General features: G+C 39.0%; 1 long non-coding RNA gene across 1 annotated transcript in view; it reads right to left on the bottom strand.

Moving 5' to 3' along the window:
* LOC111738184 overlaps positions 1-8,096 on the bottom strand; it is a 32,775-nt gene extending 24,679 nt beyond the window's left edge. Inside the window, exons 1-2 of the long non-coding RNA XR_002779730.1 lie at positions 6,081-8,096; positions 4,527-4,607 (exon numbers count right to left, since the gene is read on the bottom strand). This is a non-coding gene — a long non-coding RNA (uncharacterized LOC111738184). The remainder of the gene's footprint in view (positions 1-4,526; positions 4,608-6,080) is intronic.
* Between the last annotated feature and the right edge of the window lie 11,036 nt (positions 8,097-19,132).

The following is a 19,132-nucleotide window of genomic DNA, read 5'->3' as shown; positions in this document are numbered from 1 at the left end:
CTACCAACAGAAGACTAATTTGTCCCAAAGCAGAAAAAGCACACAAAACCAAATTCTTGGGCTGCAAAGATGCAAATGCTGACAAAATAAGGTGTTTACAGGGAACTTCTTATCAACAGCTAAGTCTTCAAAGGTAGAGAAAACTTGAGATACTCCTCTAGGTCCCAGATTCATACATCAAACATTCACTCCCAAGTTTTGCTACTTAGTGACTGAGGCTCTATCTTAAGTACATAAGGAAGCGACTGCCTCTGCTCTGCCCTTTAAAATTTATTACAAAATTCTTAGGACCCCAAAATTTGTTCATTACCCTAAAATCTTTCACTTCCTTCATGCCAAATGTTTTCTTGATATTTTACTCTGCTCCCCTGAACATGAGTCCCAAAGGTCTTTTCAAGTAAACAATTCCATATTTTAGGAATAAAGATATGGTATATTTTCAGCAGAATCAAAAGGCAATTCAAGGCTCTGCTCCTTGGGGCTTAACAAAAGATCATCCATTCACTGAAAACATAATAATGATTCCTTTCAATTGTTTTCATTGGTCTGTGGAAGTTTTTGTTGTAAAGACATATTATCAACCGCTATTTTTCTTAAATTATTTTCAAAATATTCTCTAAGTATAAAATAATGCACAATAGATATACAATATACAAGGGTAGCTTTCATTATCTTAAAATAAAATTTACCCAGCTACTCTCCCATAGTGTCATCCCAGGAAGTTAAAATCAGGGAATACAATTATTTCTTCACCTTTTACCAATGGCAAAGATAGAGAATCCACAAGCTAAGGCTGCTCTTGAATGGTAAAAAAAAAAAAAAAAAAAGGCAAAAATGAGGAAATAAGATCGAGGTGACTAACTGACGAGAACTGAGAGCTAAGGAAACGGGGAGAAAAAAGAGAGAGATTGACAGACCCAAGTCTGTACAGTTGGACTATAGAAAATATAAGGTCCAGATAGAACATGGGTACTGAGATAGAAAGACCACTATACTGGGAGTCAGGACATTACATTCTGGCCACACCGCTGAGATATCAGCTTTGTGATGCTAACCTCTGTTTTCTCATCTGAAGTATAAGGAGATGGAACAAACTGCCTCTGACATTCCATCACTAACTTTCTATGAATTGCTGGAAGGCTCCCAGATGGTGGAATCTAATATAAGCCAAAATGGAAATTTGGAGGAATCTGAAGCCTACCAAGAATCTCAGTGTCAGGACAGAGGAACAGCCAGGGTAGGAAAAGAAACTGAGAAGTTGAAGAGTCAAAAGCAGATATCACATGAGCCATCTCCATTTTTCTACCATTGCTATAAGAGAAGAGATACTACATCACTACCTAAAAATATACTTACTTCTATTAGGTTGAGCCATATGAAATTGCTGATATTCAATTGTCACCCAAAAATGGCAATTTCATATGGTTCAGCTGAATATTTTCCATTATCTCATTTGGAGACAAGGAGTTCTCACACTGATGACAATTAGCTGATTTATACTGATTTACATGGAAAATGATAGATTTGACTTCTTAATTTTTTGATAAAGCTGATATTACTCAGTGACTAGTAAAACTATTAAATGCCCTCCATCATCTATTATTGTGGTTAATCTCCTTATTTCAAGACTATAATTCTGAGATGCTATATTCCCTTTTTTCCCAGTATATTATCACCTTAATTTTCCACCAATTAAGGAAATTGTGTCACAGAACCACAGAAATGAAAACATACAGTTTTCTTTAGAGTAGGTAATACTGAAGAGACCTTGAAATAGTGTGGCCTATGGAAAGAATTTTAAACAATAATACACCATCATTCTATGGAAGAGGGGATACAAATAATACCATATAAAAGAAGCCAACCATGTGCAGAAAAAGGATGGCAATAAGAAAGATGGTGAACATACAAGAGGAAAGGAATATCCCTACTATACAGCTCAAAAACTTCAAATTGATCCTTGCCTAATCATGAAGGAACTGAAAGAAGCATTCAGTTATGTTACGCTGGTTCCCTAGTAGAAGGAACTAGCTCTAAGGAACCAAGAAAATAAAAAGAGAAGTAAAAAGGGGTGGCTCAACCTTTGCCATTCAAACACAAACACCAACAGATTCAGTTGAGGACCACTCTCTGGAGATCTGAGTTTTGGCCCTAACCCTGTCACTAACTTGCTGTGTGTGACCTTGAGCAAGTCTTCATCTTCCAAAATCTGAATTTTCACCTCTTCAGAGTACAGAGGTGGAACAAATGATCTCAAGCAATATATTTTCGAACTTACAGAAAAATTGCAAGAATAGTAGAACTCCCCTAAGTCTTTTTACCAAAATCAAATTTTTTCACATTTTGTTTGTTTTATTATTTCCTACATAAAAATTTATAAATATATGAATTTTTTCCGAACCATTTGAGACTTAGAGACATCATACTCTTTTACCCCTAAACACTTGAGTGTGGTATTAAGAATGAAGCCATTCTTTAATGTAACCACAATATACATATAAAAATTAGGACATTTAACATTGATACAATACTATTATCTAGTTCACAGTCCATGTTAAATTTTGTTGATTGTCCTAAAAACATTATTTATGTGTATTTTTTTATTTCCTGGACCAGGATCAAATCTAAGGTCACACAAGCATTTAGTTGTCATGTTTCTTTTGTTTTTTAAACGGAACCAATTCCTTAGCCTTTCTTTTTGTTTCTTGACCTTGACATTTTTGAAGAGTATAGGCCAGTTACTTTGTAAAATGGCCCTCAGTTTGGGTTTGTCTGACATTTCCTCGTGATTAGTTTGTGCATTTTTGGCAGGATTACTGCTGAAGAAATATTGTGTCTTCAGTGCTTCTTAAGAGGTACATAAAGTTGGTTTGTCCCAATATGAGTGATGTAGGTTTGATGACTTGGTTAAAATGGTGTTAATGAGATTCCTCCATTATTTCCCCTTTATAACTATTAAGTATCATGGAGAGAGACTTTGCTATGTAAATATCCTGCTGCTGCTCATCAAACTTTCACCCACCAGTTGCTTACTTCATAATTCCATCTATATTTATTAGTTGTCTTCCTATTAAAAAAAAACTTTCATTTTTTCCTACACTTATATTAATGATTAACTTATTTATATCAGCATGGATTCATGGATTCTTATTTTATTCAATGAGTTATAACCCATTGCAAAGAGTATTTATTTTGATTAAAACAGTTCTTAATCTTTCTTTGTACCATGGACTCCTTTAGCAGTGTGAAGCCTATAGACCTCTTCTCAGAATGTTTTTTAATGCACCAAATAATTAAAAAGCTATTATATAGGTTTACAAAGGAAACCTATTATACTGAAATAGTTTCAAATATTAAAAATTTGTGATACAGTAATAAATGTTTCTTTATTAACACATTAAATAACAAGATTTAGTAGTGAGTACAAACAATATCAACATGTCTGCAACAACTGCAATATGATATGAAATTAACTGTATTTTTATATCAGTGGCAGTCACAAGTACGGTACTGCTAATACTGGTATGATTTTGTTACCAACATTTACATTAAAAGGAAATGCTAAATTTCAATTAAAAATTAGTGAAAATAAAGATGTAATTTTTCCCATCCACTTTAATGAACCCAATGAATTCTATCCTGGATGCCAGGTTCTGAATGCCTGATATGGTCTCTTTGTGCCCCTAACCTCTCTAAGGCCTACCTTAAGATCACATTATTTTTTAAGCCCCAAATTTCAATTTCCCAATATAAAAGCTCTCTCATCAATGTATAAAAACTAAATAAGACTCAAAAGGACACAGATCTGAGTAAAAGAAGAAATTGCTTCAAAAGTCCAGGGTCCTACAATACTAGAGCAAAGAAGTGGCCTCCTGAAGAATGGCCTGGAGCTGATCAGGGGTCCAGCAAGACCCAAGGTAAAGAAACTGAAGCCCATATAGGAAGAATGACTTACCCAGGATCCCACAAAGAATGGAGTCAAGAGGCAGTGGCCAGAAAAGTCATCTTTAGAAGGCTTGATGATGAAAAGACTTAATCGGAATCTATTCAAACCATGGCTTCTAAAATGACTGAAGAAACAGAAGACTTATGATTTCCAGCTTGGATTTAAGACCAACTATAAGAATCTGTTTATGCTTTATGACACAGAGATTTACAATAAAGGGGAAAACAAGGCCTGAATTCCATTATGATAAAGCTGATGAGTTGTGTCAATTTTTCTACAGGTTTTAGTCTATAATATCATTTTCCCTTAAAAAATCATATAGTGCCACTGTTCTCCCAGTTCAGTGATAATGAACCACAGCAGCTTGACCATAATGTCTATGGGGCACTTTAGCAAGTTATGAATACAGCCATAAACAACAGTTCTGCAAATTATCCCTAGATTTCATAAATAATACATTTTTACATGTAATTTTTTTCATTGTACTTAAGAAAGACACTATGTTCTTGGGGTTCTTAGAATTTAACTTCTAAATTTAAATGTTAGAAATAAAATAGGATCAAGCTGAAAATCTACTTACATTATCTTATAGCACCAACACCATGAGAAGCATCAGTTTGCAGACCAGGACATAACGGCAAGGCTGAAGTTGCTGTGAACTCTGGAAGCAGAAGCAGGAGCCCAGTAGAAACATTTAGATCAGATGAAGTGTACAAAATCAGTATTCTTTGGGGAGCGGGGAAGAGATTTGGGTCTCTTCAACCTAAATTAAAGGATTCTCTCCTCCTACTACTTTAGGAAGTTTGAATCCCACTGAAAATTGGATTTTACTTCTCTACCACTGGTCTTCCTTAAAACTCCTCACCAAATCTATGTATGTGGGCAAGTGCTTAAATGTAAGATTATTTCATCCTTCTTGAAATAAAAGCTATGTTTGTGAACACGATGCAAAGTTAAACAGTACATAATTTCTAAGACTTTCCTATCTTTCTTCGGTATTTAAAATCTGAAGACCTGGACATCCTTACACTTAAACTTCTTTTTCCTACCCTTCCTACAATGTTATATTTCAATACTGGAGTGTGTAAATATTCATATTACCATTAAATCACTCCTGCTCCTGTTTAGCTGCTTAACTATTCATTGCTCTCATCTCTTGATCTACATGTTCAGACCTGAGAACTCATCGCACATAAAGGGGGAAAATTTTTGTAAACCTCAAATTATATATAACAAGTAATTTTTTAAAAATGAAATAATGACTTTTTACTGATTTGAGCCTGTGGTGGAGAGGTTTAGCTCCACTACTAGACTGTGTCTTAAGAATAGCTTTACACCTGAAACTTACTGGATTATGTTAACCAATGCCACCATAAAAAAAATAACAGCCCTATCTTGTCCAACTTTATATCCCACAAAAAACCTGAAATAGTGCAATGCGCACAGAAAGCGTTCATTTACTGAACATATAGATGTTCAGAAAGGGTTAGCATGCAACCAACCTCAGTCTACTTAACAAAAAACTGTCTTGTAACAAATCTGGACTGGTTCTTCAACCATTTATGCTAAAAGACACCCACCCCAATAAATAGTTTAGAAATTCTTGCAATAGAAGAAAATCATGATAAAACTGTCATTTAAAACAAAACTTAACAAAACAGATCCTTATTTACAATGCTTGGAATGGGACTCTCAAAACATTTGAATCTGAAATAACGAATCTCTAGATGTACATAAAATTACACAAGTCTCCTGTTTCCCTTAATTCCTAGTCATAGCTTTAACGTTTGTGGTACACAAAATGTCTATAGAGGAATAAAAAAGTTTACAGAGACAGTGTTTCAGGATTCTTTAAGATATCTCTTGCAAGTCTCTCCAGGACTCGGGATAACTTTAATCTGAACTGAAGCCCGGGAAAGAACCGACTTTGGGGGCTGGGGAAAAATTAAGATAATAACCAACCGTATTTTAAAAAAGAAAAAAATCGTATTTTAAAATTAAAAAAATTAATCGGAGACACATTTCATCACAATGTTTTCAAAACGTAAATGACCTTGAATGGGGAAAGAAACGAGAATTACAAAATCTAAAACATTACCCATCAAGTTAAAAAAAATGACTTTACATTGATCACCTGTATCAGCTCTAAAAGACCTCCTGCTCGGTAAGATCTCCATTAGCCCTTCTTCTAATCTAATAACCGCTAGTAGATTTGGGGGCAAAGTGTTCCTGCGACTTTTGCTGACTCGGCTGGTGCGTGGTTTGGCCGGAAGGATTGAGGGACCCAAGAGAAAGATTTTGGGTCTGGCTCTTCAAGGTTGCTTAAATTGCAGGAGGTCGAGGGTTAATCTTTCTAGTGTCAGTCATGGCTTTAATTTGGAAACTCAAGGAGCCTTTAGAGTCCATCCTGTCAGAGCCCTGGACCTTAACTTCCCCATCTGTGGAATGGAGCTGAAGATCGCTACTCGCAGGAAAGACGACTAAAAGGACAACCCGAGGCCGCGCCAACGAGAAAGCAGCCATCCAGTTAGGGAAAGTAGGAGGAGGCGCTGAGAAGAGCGAGAACAGGGCAGTTTGCAGGAAGTGCTTTAGGGTTGGCAAGGGAGATAGAGGGCGGAGGCGGGAATGTGAAAGCCGAGCCCTAGCAGCGGAGTTTGTACCGAAGCTCAGGGGAGGCGGGGCGAAGCTGGGGCGAAGGGGTTAGTCAGTAGATGAGTAAAACGGGCCACCTCCCCCGAAAGAAGAGGGCTGGGAGCCGGGGAGGCTCGGAAGTGGCGGCTGCGGAACGTGGGGGGAAGGGGAAAGCGAACGCGCTCAGGGAAGGGGCGGGAAACGCGCGCCCACCGCACGCATGCGCGCGCCCAGCTCCTCCAGCTCGCTGGCCTGGGCTTCTCAGCGCGCACCCAGCGCCGACGGTGCGGACGTTAGAGGAGGAGCCACGCGGCCCTTCTTCACCCCGCCGCGAACGGAGTTCCGTCGCGCGTTCTTCGAGGTGGCGGGTAGCCACTTGTTTCTTCATTGGTGATTTAGGACCCAAGGAACGGGAGCACGTTTCTCTCTTGCGCTTTTAGCTCCCCTCCCCAATGAAGAGTGGGGTGGGAGGTCCTGGGCGTGTCAGGGAGAGTCCGCTCCGGGTTTTCCCGCCCACTTTAACTCTGTGAGCGCTTCGACCGCGCGGCGCTTCACCGGGCGCGCCCGAGCCCTCCGCCGGAACTCGTTCTGCCTCCCCCACATAGCTTTTCCCCAGGAATGGAAATCGGGAGTTCGGAGTGCTTTCCTTGAACCTCTCAGGGCAGGCGGCCACTTCCTACCCTTTCGGAGTTCCAACTCCAACAGTCATTGGCAGCTAAAATTCTCTAATAATGTTGCTCTGAGGGACTACTTGATGTCTCCGTGCGCTCGGTGGTGCGGCCGCGCTGTGAGCTCTTCCTGGAAACTCCCGCCTCGGGGAGCCAGGAGAGCCCGGCCTGGGGGAGGGGAGCGGAGGGGACGCACACGCCCCCTGTCTCAAGGGAAGGCTCCGCACCCCCTCCCCCTCCCCGTGGGGAGGGAGGGGAGGCACGAGAGGGGGAGGGGAGAGAACAGGGCACGGAAACGGGGGGAGCGGTTTCCCGCCCCACCCCCCGGCTGGATAACAACGGGTTTCCACTGCTGCCCCCTGCTGCCCACAGCTCCCCGCGCCCCTATCCGGCCCCGCGAGGGGCTTCCGGGGCTCCGCAGCCGCTGGGGCCGTGGGAACCAGAGCCGAGACTTATGAGAATGACGGGGTTTCCTGTCAGAAAACTTGAAGTTACTTTAGAAAAGCCCGTTGGGCCAACTTGGTCCCAGCCGCAGTTAGCCACATTTCACTACAGCCTGGTGACCTCCTTTCTACTTTAAAACAACGGAGAATAATCTTGGGGGAGCAGTCGGTTGATAAAACCAAGAGCAACACCACGTTGACCGCCTTGACTCAAAGGAAATTAAACAAAATACTCATTGTGGGGAATTTTTAAAGGGCTACTAACAGAAGGAACTCAGGTTTTTCAAGTTAAGGTTTTTCCCCCACCCGTATGTACACAAAGATTGAAGTCATGAGAGTTTATTACAACAGTACATCTGCTTGTAAGCTGACGAGATTGTGGTTTAAAAAACCTTCGTGAACTTTTTAGAGAGGCGTTTGTTTCCGAATCCAACAGGAAAAAAACCAATTCGAAAGAGCCTGAAAAAGTTCAATTAGAATAGCAGCCACATTTCAACATTTCCCAGATTTTGCAATATTAAACTGAGGGTTTGTGCCAAATTTTAAGGCACGAATTCTTACTGCCAAAATTATAAATTTCTCAAAATGAGGGGTGTTCAACCAAATTGCTGCCAGACCCCATAAACAGGCACTCACAGCACTGCTATAATTACACCTTATTATCTTCCTCGCAGCCTTTTTTGATTCACTGCCGGATAAAATCATCCCGGGTGTCACTAACTGGCTTTTTTCTGGGGCTGATCACACACCTCCCATGCCTCAGTTCGTCCAACGCCTGTTTAGCTGTATAACCCAGCACCCTCTATTCCATTATTCATAGTCCATCTCTCTCTTCCTAAAATGTAACCCAGTCAGGGAGATTATTCTCACACAGCTTTTCTAGGGACTAAGAAATGAAGATGAAAACAAATTTACCAGAATTACAAGAAAAAAGTTCTTTGAAGAAAAGGATTTAGGCCAAGAAACCAAATTTGTTTAATTCGAGCCCCCCTACAGGGGTTTAGCATAGTGGGTTGAATGCAGCTTAATCACTTTCTTTGTTCTGGGCTCTTTGCATTTATTTAATGTAGTATTTTAACACTATTTGACACAACCTAAAGGTAATTTCTTCTGTTAGTGTAGAGTCTAGGCTGTGGACCATACAACAAAACCAAAAAGGTTTCTGTGGAATCTTTGACATTTGTAGAATTCTGTACTAAGCTGCTTTATGACCAAGACTAAAAAGGTGGAGGGTTTTTGTTTTATTGTTTTTGTTTTGGGGGGGGCGGGGCGGGGCGTGTATGCTTTTATTTTTTTTAAATCCAGGGATTTAAAAAAATTTGCCATTGTAGACCATTTAATTCTTTTGGTAGGATCTGTAGCTCCGCAGCCCTCGTTGGGAGCCACATTTACTCATTTTTGCCTGAAAGTTTTTTTATTTCAGTAGGGAGAAAACGAAGTGATTATGCTGGATCTCGTCCCCCACGAGATTTTAATTCTTAAAACTTTTACTCTCCCCCTTAAATAACAATTCTACCCCTGCCTCTCACTAGCCCCAGATTGAGGGGCATTCATTCACAAATGACTCTTGAGCTTCCTGAATGTCTGCTTCCTTATAAAGCCAAACCTCAATGCTGTGTGGCTCATTGAATTAAGTCTTGTAAAGAAGCAGGCAGATAACCTAAGTGCCTGGGAGAGATAACCTCTTTTCTGTTCTACCTTTAAATTATCTTCCAACATACAGGAATAATAATAATATCTGTCCTTTACTGTGGGTAAGCCAGGCACTGTTCTAAACTCTCAATATGAATTAACTCCTCACAACAGGCGTAAGAGGAGGATACAATTGTTGCCACTACTTTACAGACGAGGAAATGAGACAGAGGAGTTAAGTAATCAGCACAAGATCACCCAGGCTGGAACCTACAGAGCTAGGAATTTGAAGCCAGGCTGCTTCCAAATGTTTCTCATCATCCAAGCTGGTTTATCAGCTTAACTATCATAGAGTGAAGTTCCATTAGTTCACCACCTTTACACTCAGGATGTCCCCTATATGACCAGGTCCTGGGCCATGCTTTTTCTTCTGGAACTCCAGTAAAGTGAAATTTGTTTGAGATATGCTTAGGAACAGCATTCCCAAATCAGATTATTCTCTTGGAAGCCAGCCTCAAACTGTCAGCATATGCATTGTAAATGCTAACCAGGACAGACACATCCCACCTCACCAGATTCAGAACATGCCAATCTCACATTATAAAGAAGCAAGGTGGTTAGAAAGTGATTTTGATTCTCTGATGTTGAGCTAGATAGAAACCAGTAGATGAAGTGGGAAGAAAAAAGATGATGGGAAGCCAAGAGAAAATAAAAGTAACGTGCACATGGAGAGATAAGTACTACACTGCAAAGAATGAGGAGGATCAAGGTTATGCAGAAAAGAAGCATGTGGGCGTCTTATGACAGAACTAGAAAAGGAACATAAACATGAAAACCAAGTATGTGGCAAAGGGAGGTGGTGGGGAGTCAGGTTAATCTTTTTCCCCCATATGGAGCTTTTTTTAAAAAATGTAATTTTAGTCTGGATTAATAGAAATACAGCATCTGATGGGGGGGAAATCACAAATTATATCATTCGTAAATTATACGAATGTCTAACCACTATGTCGTACACCTGAAACTAATAAAAAATAATGTTGAATAGTAACACTAATTGAAAAATGAAAATAAAAAATAGAAATACAGCATCTGAAACAAGGAAAGAAAGCTCCATTCTGTTAGACAACATCTAAGTAACATGTTTACTTTTAGAGGGATATAATTAAGATGGTGAGGAGAATTGAAATCATGGCTTGTAAGGAGAAACTGAAGAATTCATGAGTGATAGAAGGGCCATCTTGAAATACCTGAAGGGCTACTGTGTAAAAAAAAAATTTTTTAATTAGATTTATTCTGGGTGACTTCCCAGAACTGATGGTTAGGAACTTCAGAGATACATATGTTAGCTCAGACTATGGAAGAATTCATGTAAATATGAAATAGTGTCTTGAAGCATTCAAAATGCACATGGTGGCTGGACCAAAAAATGTTTAAGTTACTTTTCATCCTTGCTCTGCCATTCACTTGGACACTGTAAAAAAGGGGAAAACAATATAACCTACTTCATTAAGCTCTTGGCATTCACTAAAAGTCAGCTCAAGAATATCCTGAAGTTCTAAGATTTGGAATTTCTAAATTTATCAGCGAGCAATTACTTAAGTCTGGTGCTTATAGATCACTTTTTTGGTATTACCAATATTATCCTGAATGAGGGCTTGTGTATCACTTGGCACCCTAAGGGTATCCTGGTGCAACTGAAACTTATTTAGTAGCATTCAGAGAGCAGTATCATGAATTCCTTGCCACCAGGATCATAAAAGTTGATTGTAGCACCACATTGCAATTCCAGAGGCAAACAACATGGTAAGATAATGTGGGGTGACTATAGAAAGGGTAAAGAAAATAATAAAATCTGGCAGACTGAGAGAACTCAAACAGTACAGCTTTGTGTTGAAGTTTGAAAAGCAATAGCAGAGGAGGTCAGCCTTATATTTCATATACAAGATTCAGGTGAGATGTTTCATCTTGAGCAAAAGGTGTCATGAGGCCCATAGAAGCAACTGGGTAAATCTGGGTACAGAGACAAACACAAGCCAACTGGTAAGCTGGTTATTGTGGAATACTAGTTCCATAAAGACTTTGCTGTTTCATGGAGTATAAGGCTGACCTCAGCCGCATCTTTAAACAAAAAGAAAGCATACACAACTGTTAAAAGGGACAATGAAGTTTTGTCAGCAATCAGATTTACTTAAATTCTTGCTTGGTTCCTTCAACCCAAAAGGAAAAATGAATAGGAGGCAGTATGGCTGTGGAATAGAACAAACCAGGAACTAGAAGCCCAGCTCTGCCTCTATTAGCTGAATGACTAGAGCAAATAACTTTAGCTCTCTAAGCCAAAGTTTCCTCATCTGTGGAATGGAACTAACAATGACAGCCACCTCATAACATTATTGTGAGGATTGTATGCTATATTACATGTAAAATATACTTAAGATGGTGCCTAATAAATTAACAGAATAAAGTTTTATTGGGGAAGGGGGAGAGAAAGTGTGGCTATATTAGTGTTTGTAATATAGACTCTGCCATATAAAGATAGTGACATTATACAAAGGGAATGGAGGACCATGACCACCACACAACTCTCCCATCTTAGGTGGTCGCTAAAGGGCCTAAACTATGGAACTGCTATAATTTATAGGAGAAAGCCAGCTGAAGTGGAATTTCAAGGGTCCTTACTCCATAATGCAAGGTAAATAATTTCCCTTCTCTCTCCTTTGGTTCTGTTTTCCTCTTCATGCTTTAATCATTTTGACACCAAACGGTACAAAAGTAATTTAAAATTAACATGTCTGACACTTGGTAGCTAGCAGAACCTGATTCTGAACCCTGCCCCCTCTCTAGGGCAACCAAAAGTCTTTTTTGATTGGCTACTGGTCCTGCAGCAGCTGATGAAGGGCCCAGGAAAATACATCTAACAATTAATTTGCTAATTTAGTTTTCTGTTTAATTTGAAACCAGAAAATCCTCAATCACCCAGGAGCTTGGCTTTTAGGCTCAAGCACAGGCTTCTGAAACTTCTTGTTCAGTAGTGAGCAAAGAAACAAGAGAGGGAGAAAGCTTACATACCTAGGTATATACCACGTACCCCTATGCCCTTCTAGCCTCACAACCGTTTTCTATGGGATCACAGTTCACAAGTCCTTTTCCCAGGAGAATTCAGAGCAATATATTCATATTCCATGTAGGTAAACTGCTTCCTGAGTTATGAGGAATTTCCAGACCAATATGTGTTCAGAATTTAAAATACTACCTTAGTGTTGTAGACAGACTCAGATGGGTTTCTAGCACTAGAAGTAAGCATTGCTCTAAATTGTGAAGCAGCTTTTAGGTTCCCTGGGAAATTTTCTGCTGATTTCAAAAGGAGGCAAAGGAAATTTGTATCAGAGTTTGAAAGATTTATATTAGAAAGGTGGATGAGAAGAAAGACATAGGTATCTTCCCACAAATTCCTCTGCTAGCTTTCCCTTGCTGGAGAAAGTTTCAGATTTAAGAAGAGGGGGTAAGCTTAACCCTGAAGTGTACATCAGAACCTATACCCCTTCTCCCACTCAGAGAGGATTTTGACCAGTTGGTGGTTTAATTTTACTATTTTTCCACCTCAGGCAGGTTAAACTCTTCTGTCTGACTTCAAGACCTTCTATAATTTGGCCCAACCCTACCTATCAAAGCGTATATTCTAATTTGGCCAGACTTGATGTTCTGAGAACCTGCTGCTATGTTAATGCCTCTGAACCTTTGTTAATTTCCCTACTGATTTTCCTCCACATGCTCCACTCCTTTATTCAAATCCTGTGTGAACTCCAGGCCCGCCAAGGTCTTATTTACTTTATTTAGTCTTCCCTACCAATGACTTCTCTTCTGTCTTTATATTTATATAAAGTATCACATGTTGACCACTGTGATGAAACCATGTTCAGTTATTTCTTATCTCAGTTCCAACTTTCCAAATGGTTACAAAGTTCCTAAAATCAGGGTTCATATCATATACAGTTGGTATCCCTCACAGGGGTTCCCCAATCTTGCCATTCATGATAATCATTAGGTGCTTGTTTTAAAAAACATGAATTATCAAGTTATACCTTCGCTGAGCTATTGTTAGATCTAAGATGGGACTCAGGAATCTGCATTTTTTTCAAGTGCTTCAGGTTTAGCCAGTCCCCTGATAGAAATTGGAGAATTACTGCTCACAGCACATGGCATAAGGGTCACTTGACTTGAGTATGAACATTTGGGTGTAAATTAACAATATATGTATTTATTTATAATAGCGACCTAATCCCTGGGCACTCCCACTGCCAAATCTATACCTCAGGGCACAGGTTGGGAGGCAGATAACCTGGTTTACTTTCTGTGATACCAGTTTGGTATGTTAGGAATCCAAATCTCCTCTCCACCTTGTAATCTCTTTGAAATTACAATTGCAGAGATCAGGTTGATAGAATTGATAGAATTGTAGCTGTTTAGAAACATAGATCCTCCCTGATCAGTTGCAAGCTGTAGTATTCGTTTGTGGAGTGATATTTAGGGGCAAGGGGACTTTGATGTGTGAAAAAAGCTAGTCATATTCTGCCCCAAGCTTAACTGTAAAATTGGTAAACTGGGTTTTCCTGCCTAGTCCTCACCCCATATCCGAAATTCAACTCAAGTGTTAAATGATGAAAGATTAAGCTGTAATCCCCTCCTGGGGTACTTGTATTTTAGAGGGAATCCTCTGGAAGTGAGAGGAGAGGATTATCTTAATGACTTTGAACAATACTTGGTAGGCAACTGCCAGAACCCAAGATTTGGGAGAGCATTCTCTTAGAAGATGACTCCCTGGGCACCCCTCTGCTTCTTCCTATCCTCAAAGTAAAGATTGACCATTAAATTTTCCAATCATTGTTCTCAGAGCTAAGAGAATTGGATCTTTTTAGTTTAAACGTGAACATGTTGGCTGGTGTTAGAAGAAGCATCAGGGTTATAGAGTCCCATCACTGTTTTGTCAAAATGCCATATTCTAGATTTCCCATATTCTTGATTTTCCATATTCTTACACTATTAAATTTGAAGGGAAAACCCGTGATGTATTCTTTTATTTGTTTCACAAATATCTACTGAGTGTCTATTATGTCTCAAGTATTGTCTTATTTCTAGAGATACAACAGCGAACAGATAAAATTTATGATGTTACATTATAGTGGGGGACGGGTGGTGAAGGGACAATAAAGGTATCGACAGAATAAGTAATGATATAATCTGTTAAATGATAAATGCTGTGGAGAAAAAATAAGCAGAGAATAGAAATGAGGAAATTGGGGAGGGTTTACATTTTAAACTGAATGGGCAGGGAAGTTCCCACAGAGAAGGTGTCTCTAGAATAGAGACTTAAGGTGAGGAAGGACGCCATGTAGATGTCTGGGAAAAGAGAATTCTTGATAACTGGTTTAATACCTCTCAGATCATAATTAAGAGTTAGGATTTGAAAATTCTAACCTAACTCTAGTGCCTTGCTAAATGCACAATAATTGCCTTTTGAAAGTTACTCTTTCCTCAAAACTATAAAGTCTTCTAAGGCTTAGTTGAAAATTTTATATAAAAAGGAAATTTTATTATTTTCCTGAAAGCCAAATATTACTACCATAGTCACTTAGAGGTGTGGAAGTCTACCCAAAAAAACAAAGAAACAAAATTTCTTGGAATTTTCAGTTAAAAGATTCTCATTTATGTTAATCAATTAATTACTTTTAAAATGTATTCATAGAAATAATTAGACATTAGATTTTAAATGGATTTGTTTTTTAAAAATGGAAAATAATTTCTTTCACTTGTTTCTCAAAACAAATTGTAAAATATACAAGATTGGTGTTATATTCAGTTTACACATGAGAATGCTAAGGCTCAGAAAGATTAAATGCATTCCCTTAGGTCACACAGCTAATAAGTAATCGAACCAGTGTTAAAACTCAGGTCTTTTGACTTCACATCACATTTCTTCCCTCTATCATAGCGGCTGTTCCAGTTCCCAAACTAGGAAAACAGCTTCACCACAGTATTTACTTACAGAATTTAAACAACCTCTAGATGCCCTGTGAAACCACATCTGTAATATAAAAAAGAGAAATATCAACAGTATGTTGGAAAAGCTACTCGTGAAGTTAAACTTAAAACTAAAAGGACAGACAGCTGGCACCAGTTCCTAAGGCCTCAGTCTTAAAGTCTGGAAGTCTAAATCACAGCAGAAATATTATACTCTTCTACCACTGGGCTCTGGTACAAGGAATGCTTTCCACCTTGGGCAGAGTAGATGCTGAGAAGCAGCACAATGTTCCATTAAGTACTAAAATTTATCAATACTCTAGTTCAAGCAGAAGGAGATATAGATAAAGAAGTGGTTATATTTCTGAAATTTGGTTCTTTTCCCTCATTTCCAAAACCACTCTAGTCTGGGCCCTTGTCACTTATTCCTCACATTTCTGTGAAAGCCTACTATCCACTTCTTCCACCTCTTCCTCCACCCCTTTCCCTGACCTCTTTCCAAAACCCTTATTGTACATTCTCCAGATTTACTTTCCTGAAGTGCTGTAATCCCTTTGCATAAAAACCTTTAAAGACCCCAAAATGTAGTTCCTTTCGAGAAAATGATTCAATTTAGCATTCAAAACTTTTTCTAGTACAATTTAACTAAAACTGACATAAGATGAAACAGAAAATCTGAATGGCCCTGTATCTATTTAATAAATTTGTTATTGAAGAATTTTTTTTCCTAAAGAAAGCTTAGGCCCATGTAGTTTCACTGATAAATTCTATCAAACATTTAAGGAAGAAGTAACACCAATCTTATTCTTTCAGAAAATAGAAGTGAAGGGAATATTTCCAACTCATTAGACCTTATGTAGCCAACCTGATCTTCTGCCTCAACCACCAAAAACTATGGGTGTTTCCTAATTTTTCCACACACAACATACTGCATACCTTTGCTAACACTTTTTTCCTTTCTTGAACTGTTCTCCCACTCCCTTTGCCTATACAAGTAATTTGGGTAGATAAGAGTGGGGATTCTTAGATGATCTGAAGTTCAGGTCTTATTGTTTTGTTGCCTGCCTCTAAAAACAAGTACAACCTTGACAAGTGAACACACACAAAAAATAAAAGAAACCGGTGCTAGCACCATACATAGACAATTAAGGCCAGCATAGTGTATACAAGAGTCAAGGGCTTGTCTGACTCAACAGAGAGGTGTTTCCACTTAGCAGTGAAATCCAATACAGAACTGTGCAAAATGTAGAGAAAATGAGATTTTTTTAAAAAGAGAAAGAATGGCAGCAGAAAACCAGTAAAAGCCTTATATGTCACTCAGCCTTTCAACAAACATTTGAGAGCCGACTGTGAGCAATGTGTCAGGCATTACGTATACACTTGGTGGTTCTTGCCTTCATGGAACTTGTAGTCTAGTGGAGGAGACAGAGATTAAATGGGTAAATAGAATTATAAATTATGATTAACTTTTCTGAACAAAGAGATCAAGCTCTGAAAGAAAGAATAAAAATGGGAAACAATTTTAAAATTGATAGTCAGAAAAGGCCACTCTGAGGAAATAAAATTTCATGCAGAATGAGAAGGCACCAGCCACTTGGGTGAGGGCCATTCCAGGTAGAGAGATAAGAGTGTATGATAGTTCTGAAACTAGAAAGTTGTCAAGTTCTGCCAGGCAGAAACTCAGTGTAGCTTGTGGGTTGGACAAGTAAGTGAAGTCAGACCATACAGGGTCTTCTTGGATTTGGAAGGAGTTTGGATTTTATTCTAAATATGGTGGGAAGCCTCTAGAGGATGATAAATTAATGAAGAGAAGATTGAGCAGACCCCAGAGCCATAGTAGTACAAAAGACATTGTTTACTCCCAGATTCAACTGACATTTATAGAAAACTCTGTGCCAGGTATCCCTCTAAGCATTTTTATATCCCATTCAATTCTTACCATAGACCTGTGAAAGAGGTATTAATATCATCATTATTGCTTTCTTTTTTTCTTTTTCTTTCTTTTTTTGTTTTGTTTTCTATTATTGTTACTTTCTTACTGATGAAGAACTGATGCTCAGATAGGTTCAGTGACTTGCCCAAGATCACACAACCCAGAAGCCATGGATTTGAGATTTCATCTCATCTGATTCAAGGTTTCTGTTCATTCCACTAGATTATCTAGTAGTTGCTCAGGTCCACACATCCACAATATCCTTGACTCTTTTCTGTTTCTCATATACCCCTCTTCACCCACCCTCATCATGTCTATCCAGCAAATCCTGGCAACTTTAACTTCAAAATCTAACCACTTGTCACCACCTTCACTGCTATCACCATGACCTAAGACACCATTGTTTCTTGCCTAGATTCCTTTAATTGCCTCTTAACTATTCTCTCTGCTTCTGTCTTTGCACCCCTATCTTCTGTTTTCTACACAGCAGCCAGAATAAAATCTTTTAAAATATAAATCAAGTCATAAAATATAAGTCATTCCTCCAGTGGCTTCCCATCACTCAGAATAAAAGCCTACAATGATTTACAAGACCTTACAAAGTCTGCCCCCTTCACTTCCACTTCCCTGATCTATCTCTTATATCTCTCTTTAGGCTCTCTCTATTCAGCTAACACTGGTCTCCTTCAACAAAGAAACTCTTGTCTCAGGGCCTTTGCATTTGCTATACTCTCTATCCGGAATGCTCCTCCCCCTCATATTTGTACAACTTACTCCCTCACTTCTTTTATGTCTCAGCTCAGAGAGTCTTTTCTGATCACTAAAAAACTCTGCCCAAACCATAATCTCCATCTCTCTTAACCTTGATCTCTGATTCTCCATAACCCTTATTACCATTTGATACACTGTAGATTTACTTATATGTTTATTATTTGCCACCTCCACACTTTAGAATGTAAGTTCTAAGAGGACAGGAACTTTATATTATGTTCTTAGAACAGTTTTCGGCTCCTAGAACACTGCCTGGCCCATAGTAGGTGCTCAATGAATAGAAGCAGGTGACTAAAGAATGGAGCCTGTTTTCCAATGACTGAATGAACAGAAAGACAAAGTCATTCTGAGGATGGGAAAGCACTTTGTAAACTAGGAAGTGGTATAGAGGTTTATTTCTTCCAGTTGGTTCTTTGTTTTTTAAGCCTTAAGAATCACTTCTGAAAGCCTTAACTAAATTGAGTGGACCCAAATGATCTTGATTTATGCAGTGCTGACTCTTAGTAGGCCAACTACATAACTGGGAAGTCAGTCTTGCCCTCCTTGCCTTCCCCAGTTCACTGACAAAGCCAGCAAGGACCCCCAAGACACCCTTACATGCATTTGGCTTTTTCAAGTTTTTATTCTCAGCAATGGAAGTGATGGTTGGTGCCCTATCTGTGGTTAGGATTCTATAAAGGGAAAGTCATTCAATTAAATCAAGCAGTATTGAATTCTTAATTGACACAAATGAGACAGACAGACAGCTGCAGGAGTGGGGGAGGGACAGGGAGCAGGTGCTCTGCATAATGGAGAAAGAAGAGGGGCAGAATATAAATTCAAACTGATGTTGGTGAAGCTCACTTATGAGTCTCGATTTTGTATCACAAAAAAGGTAAGTTTTGCCATGGCTTACTTAATATAGAGCCAGTGATTGATGTCTTTGCCAAGGATAAGGCAAAGGCTCCAAGTTTTGTGTCATTTTGGCTGGCCTGATAGCCAAGTCGGCTTCTTTTCAGGTACTGTCATTTCTGAGAATCACCTTTGGTAAGGCCTGGTTGTTGTTTTTTTTAAGATAACCTTATGGGGGTGGGGGGGAGATAACCTTATGAGA

This window comes from Pteropus vampyrus, unplaced genomic scaffold (assembly GCF_000151845.1).
Source record: "Pteropus vampyrus isolate Shadow unplaced genomic scaffold, Pvam_2.0 Scaffold36, whole genome shotgun sequence".
In the NCBI taxonomy this organism is placed as follows: domain Eukaryota; kingdom Metazoa; phylum Chordata; class Mammalia; order Chiroptera; family Pteropodidae; genus Pteropus; species Pteropus vampyrus.
Note: the sequence above shows the minus strand (reverse complement) of the source record. Positions and strands in the feature narration are given on the sequence as shown.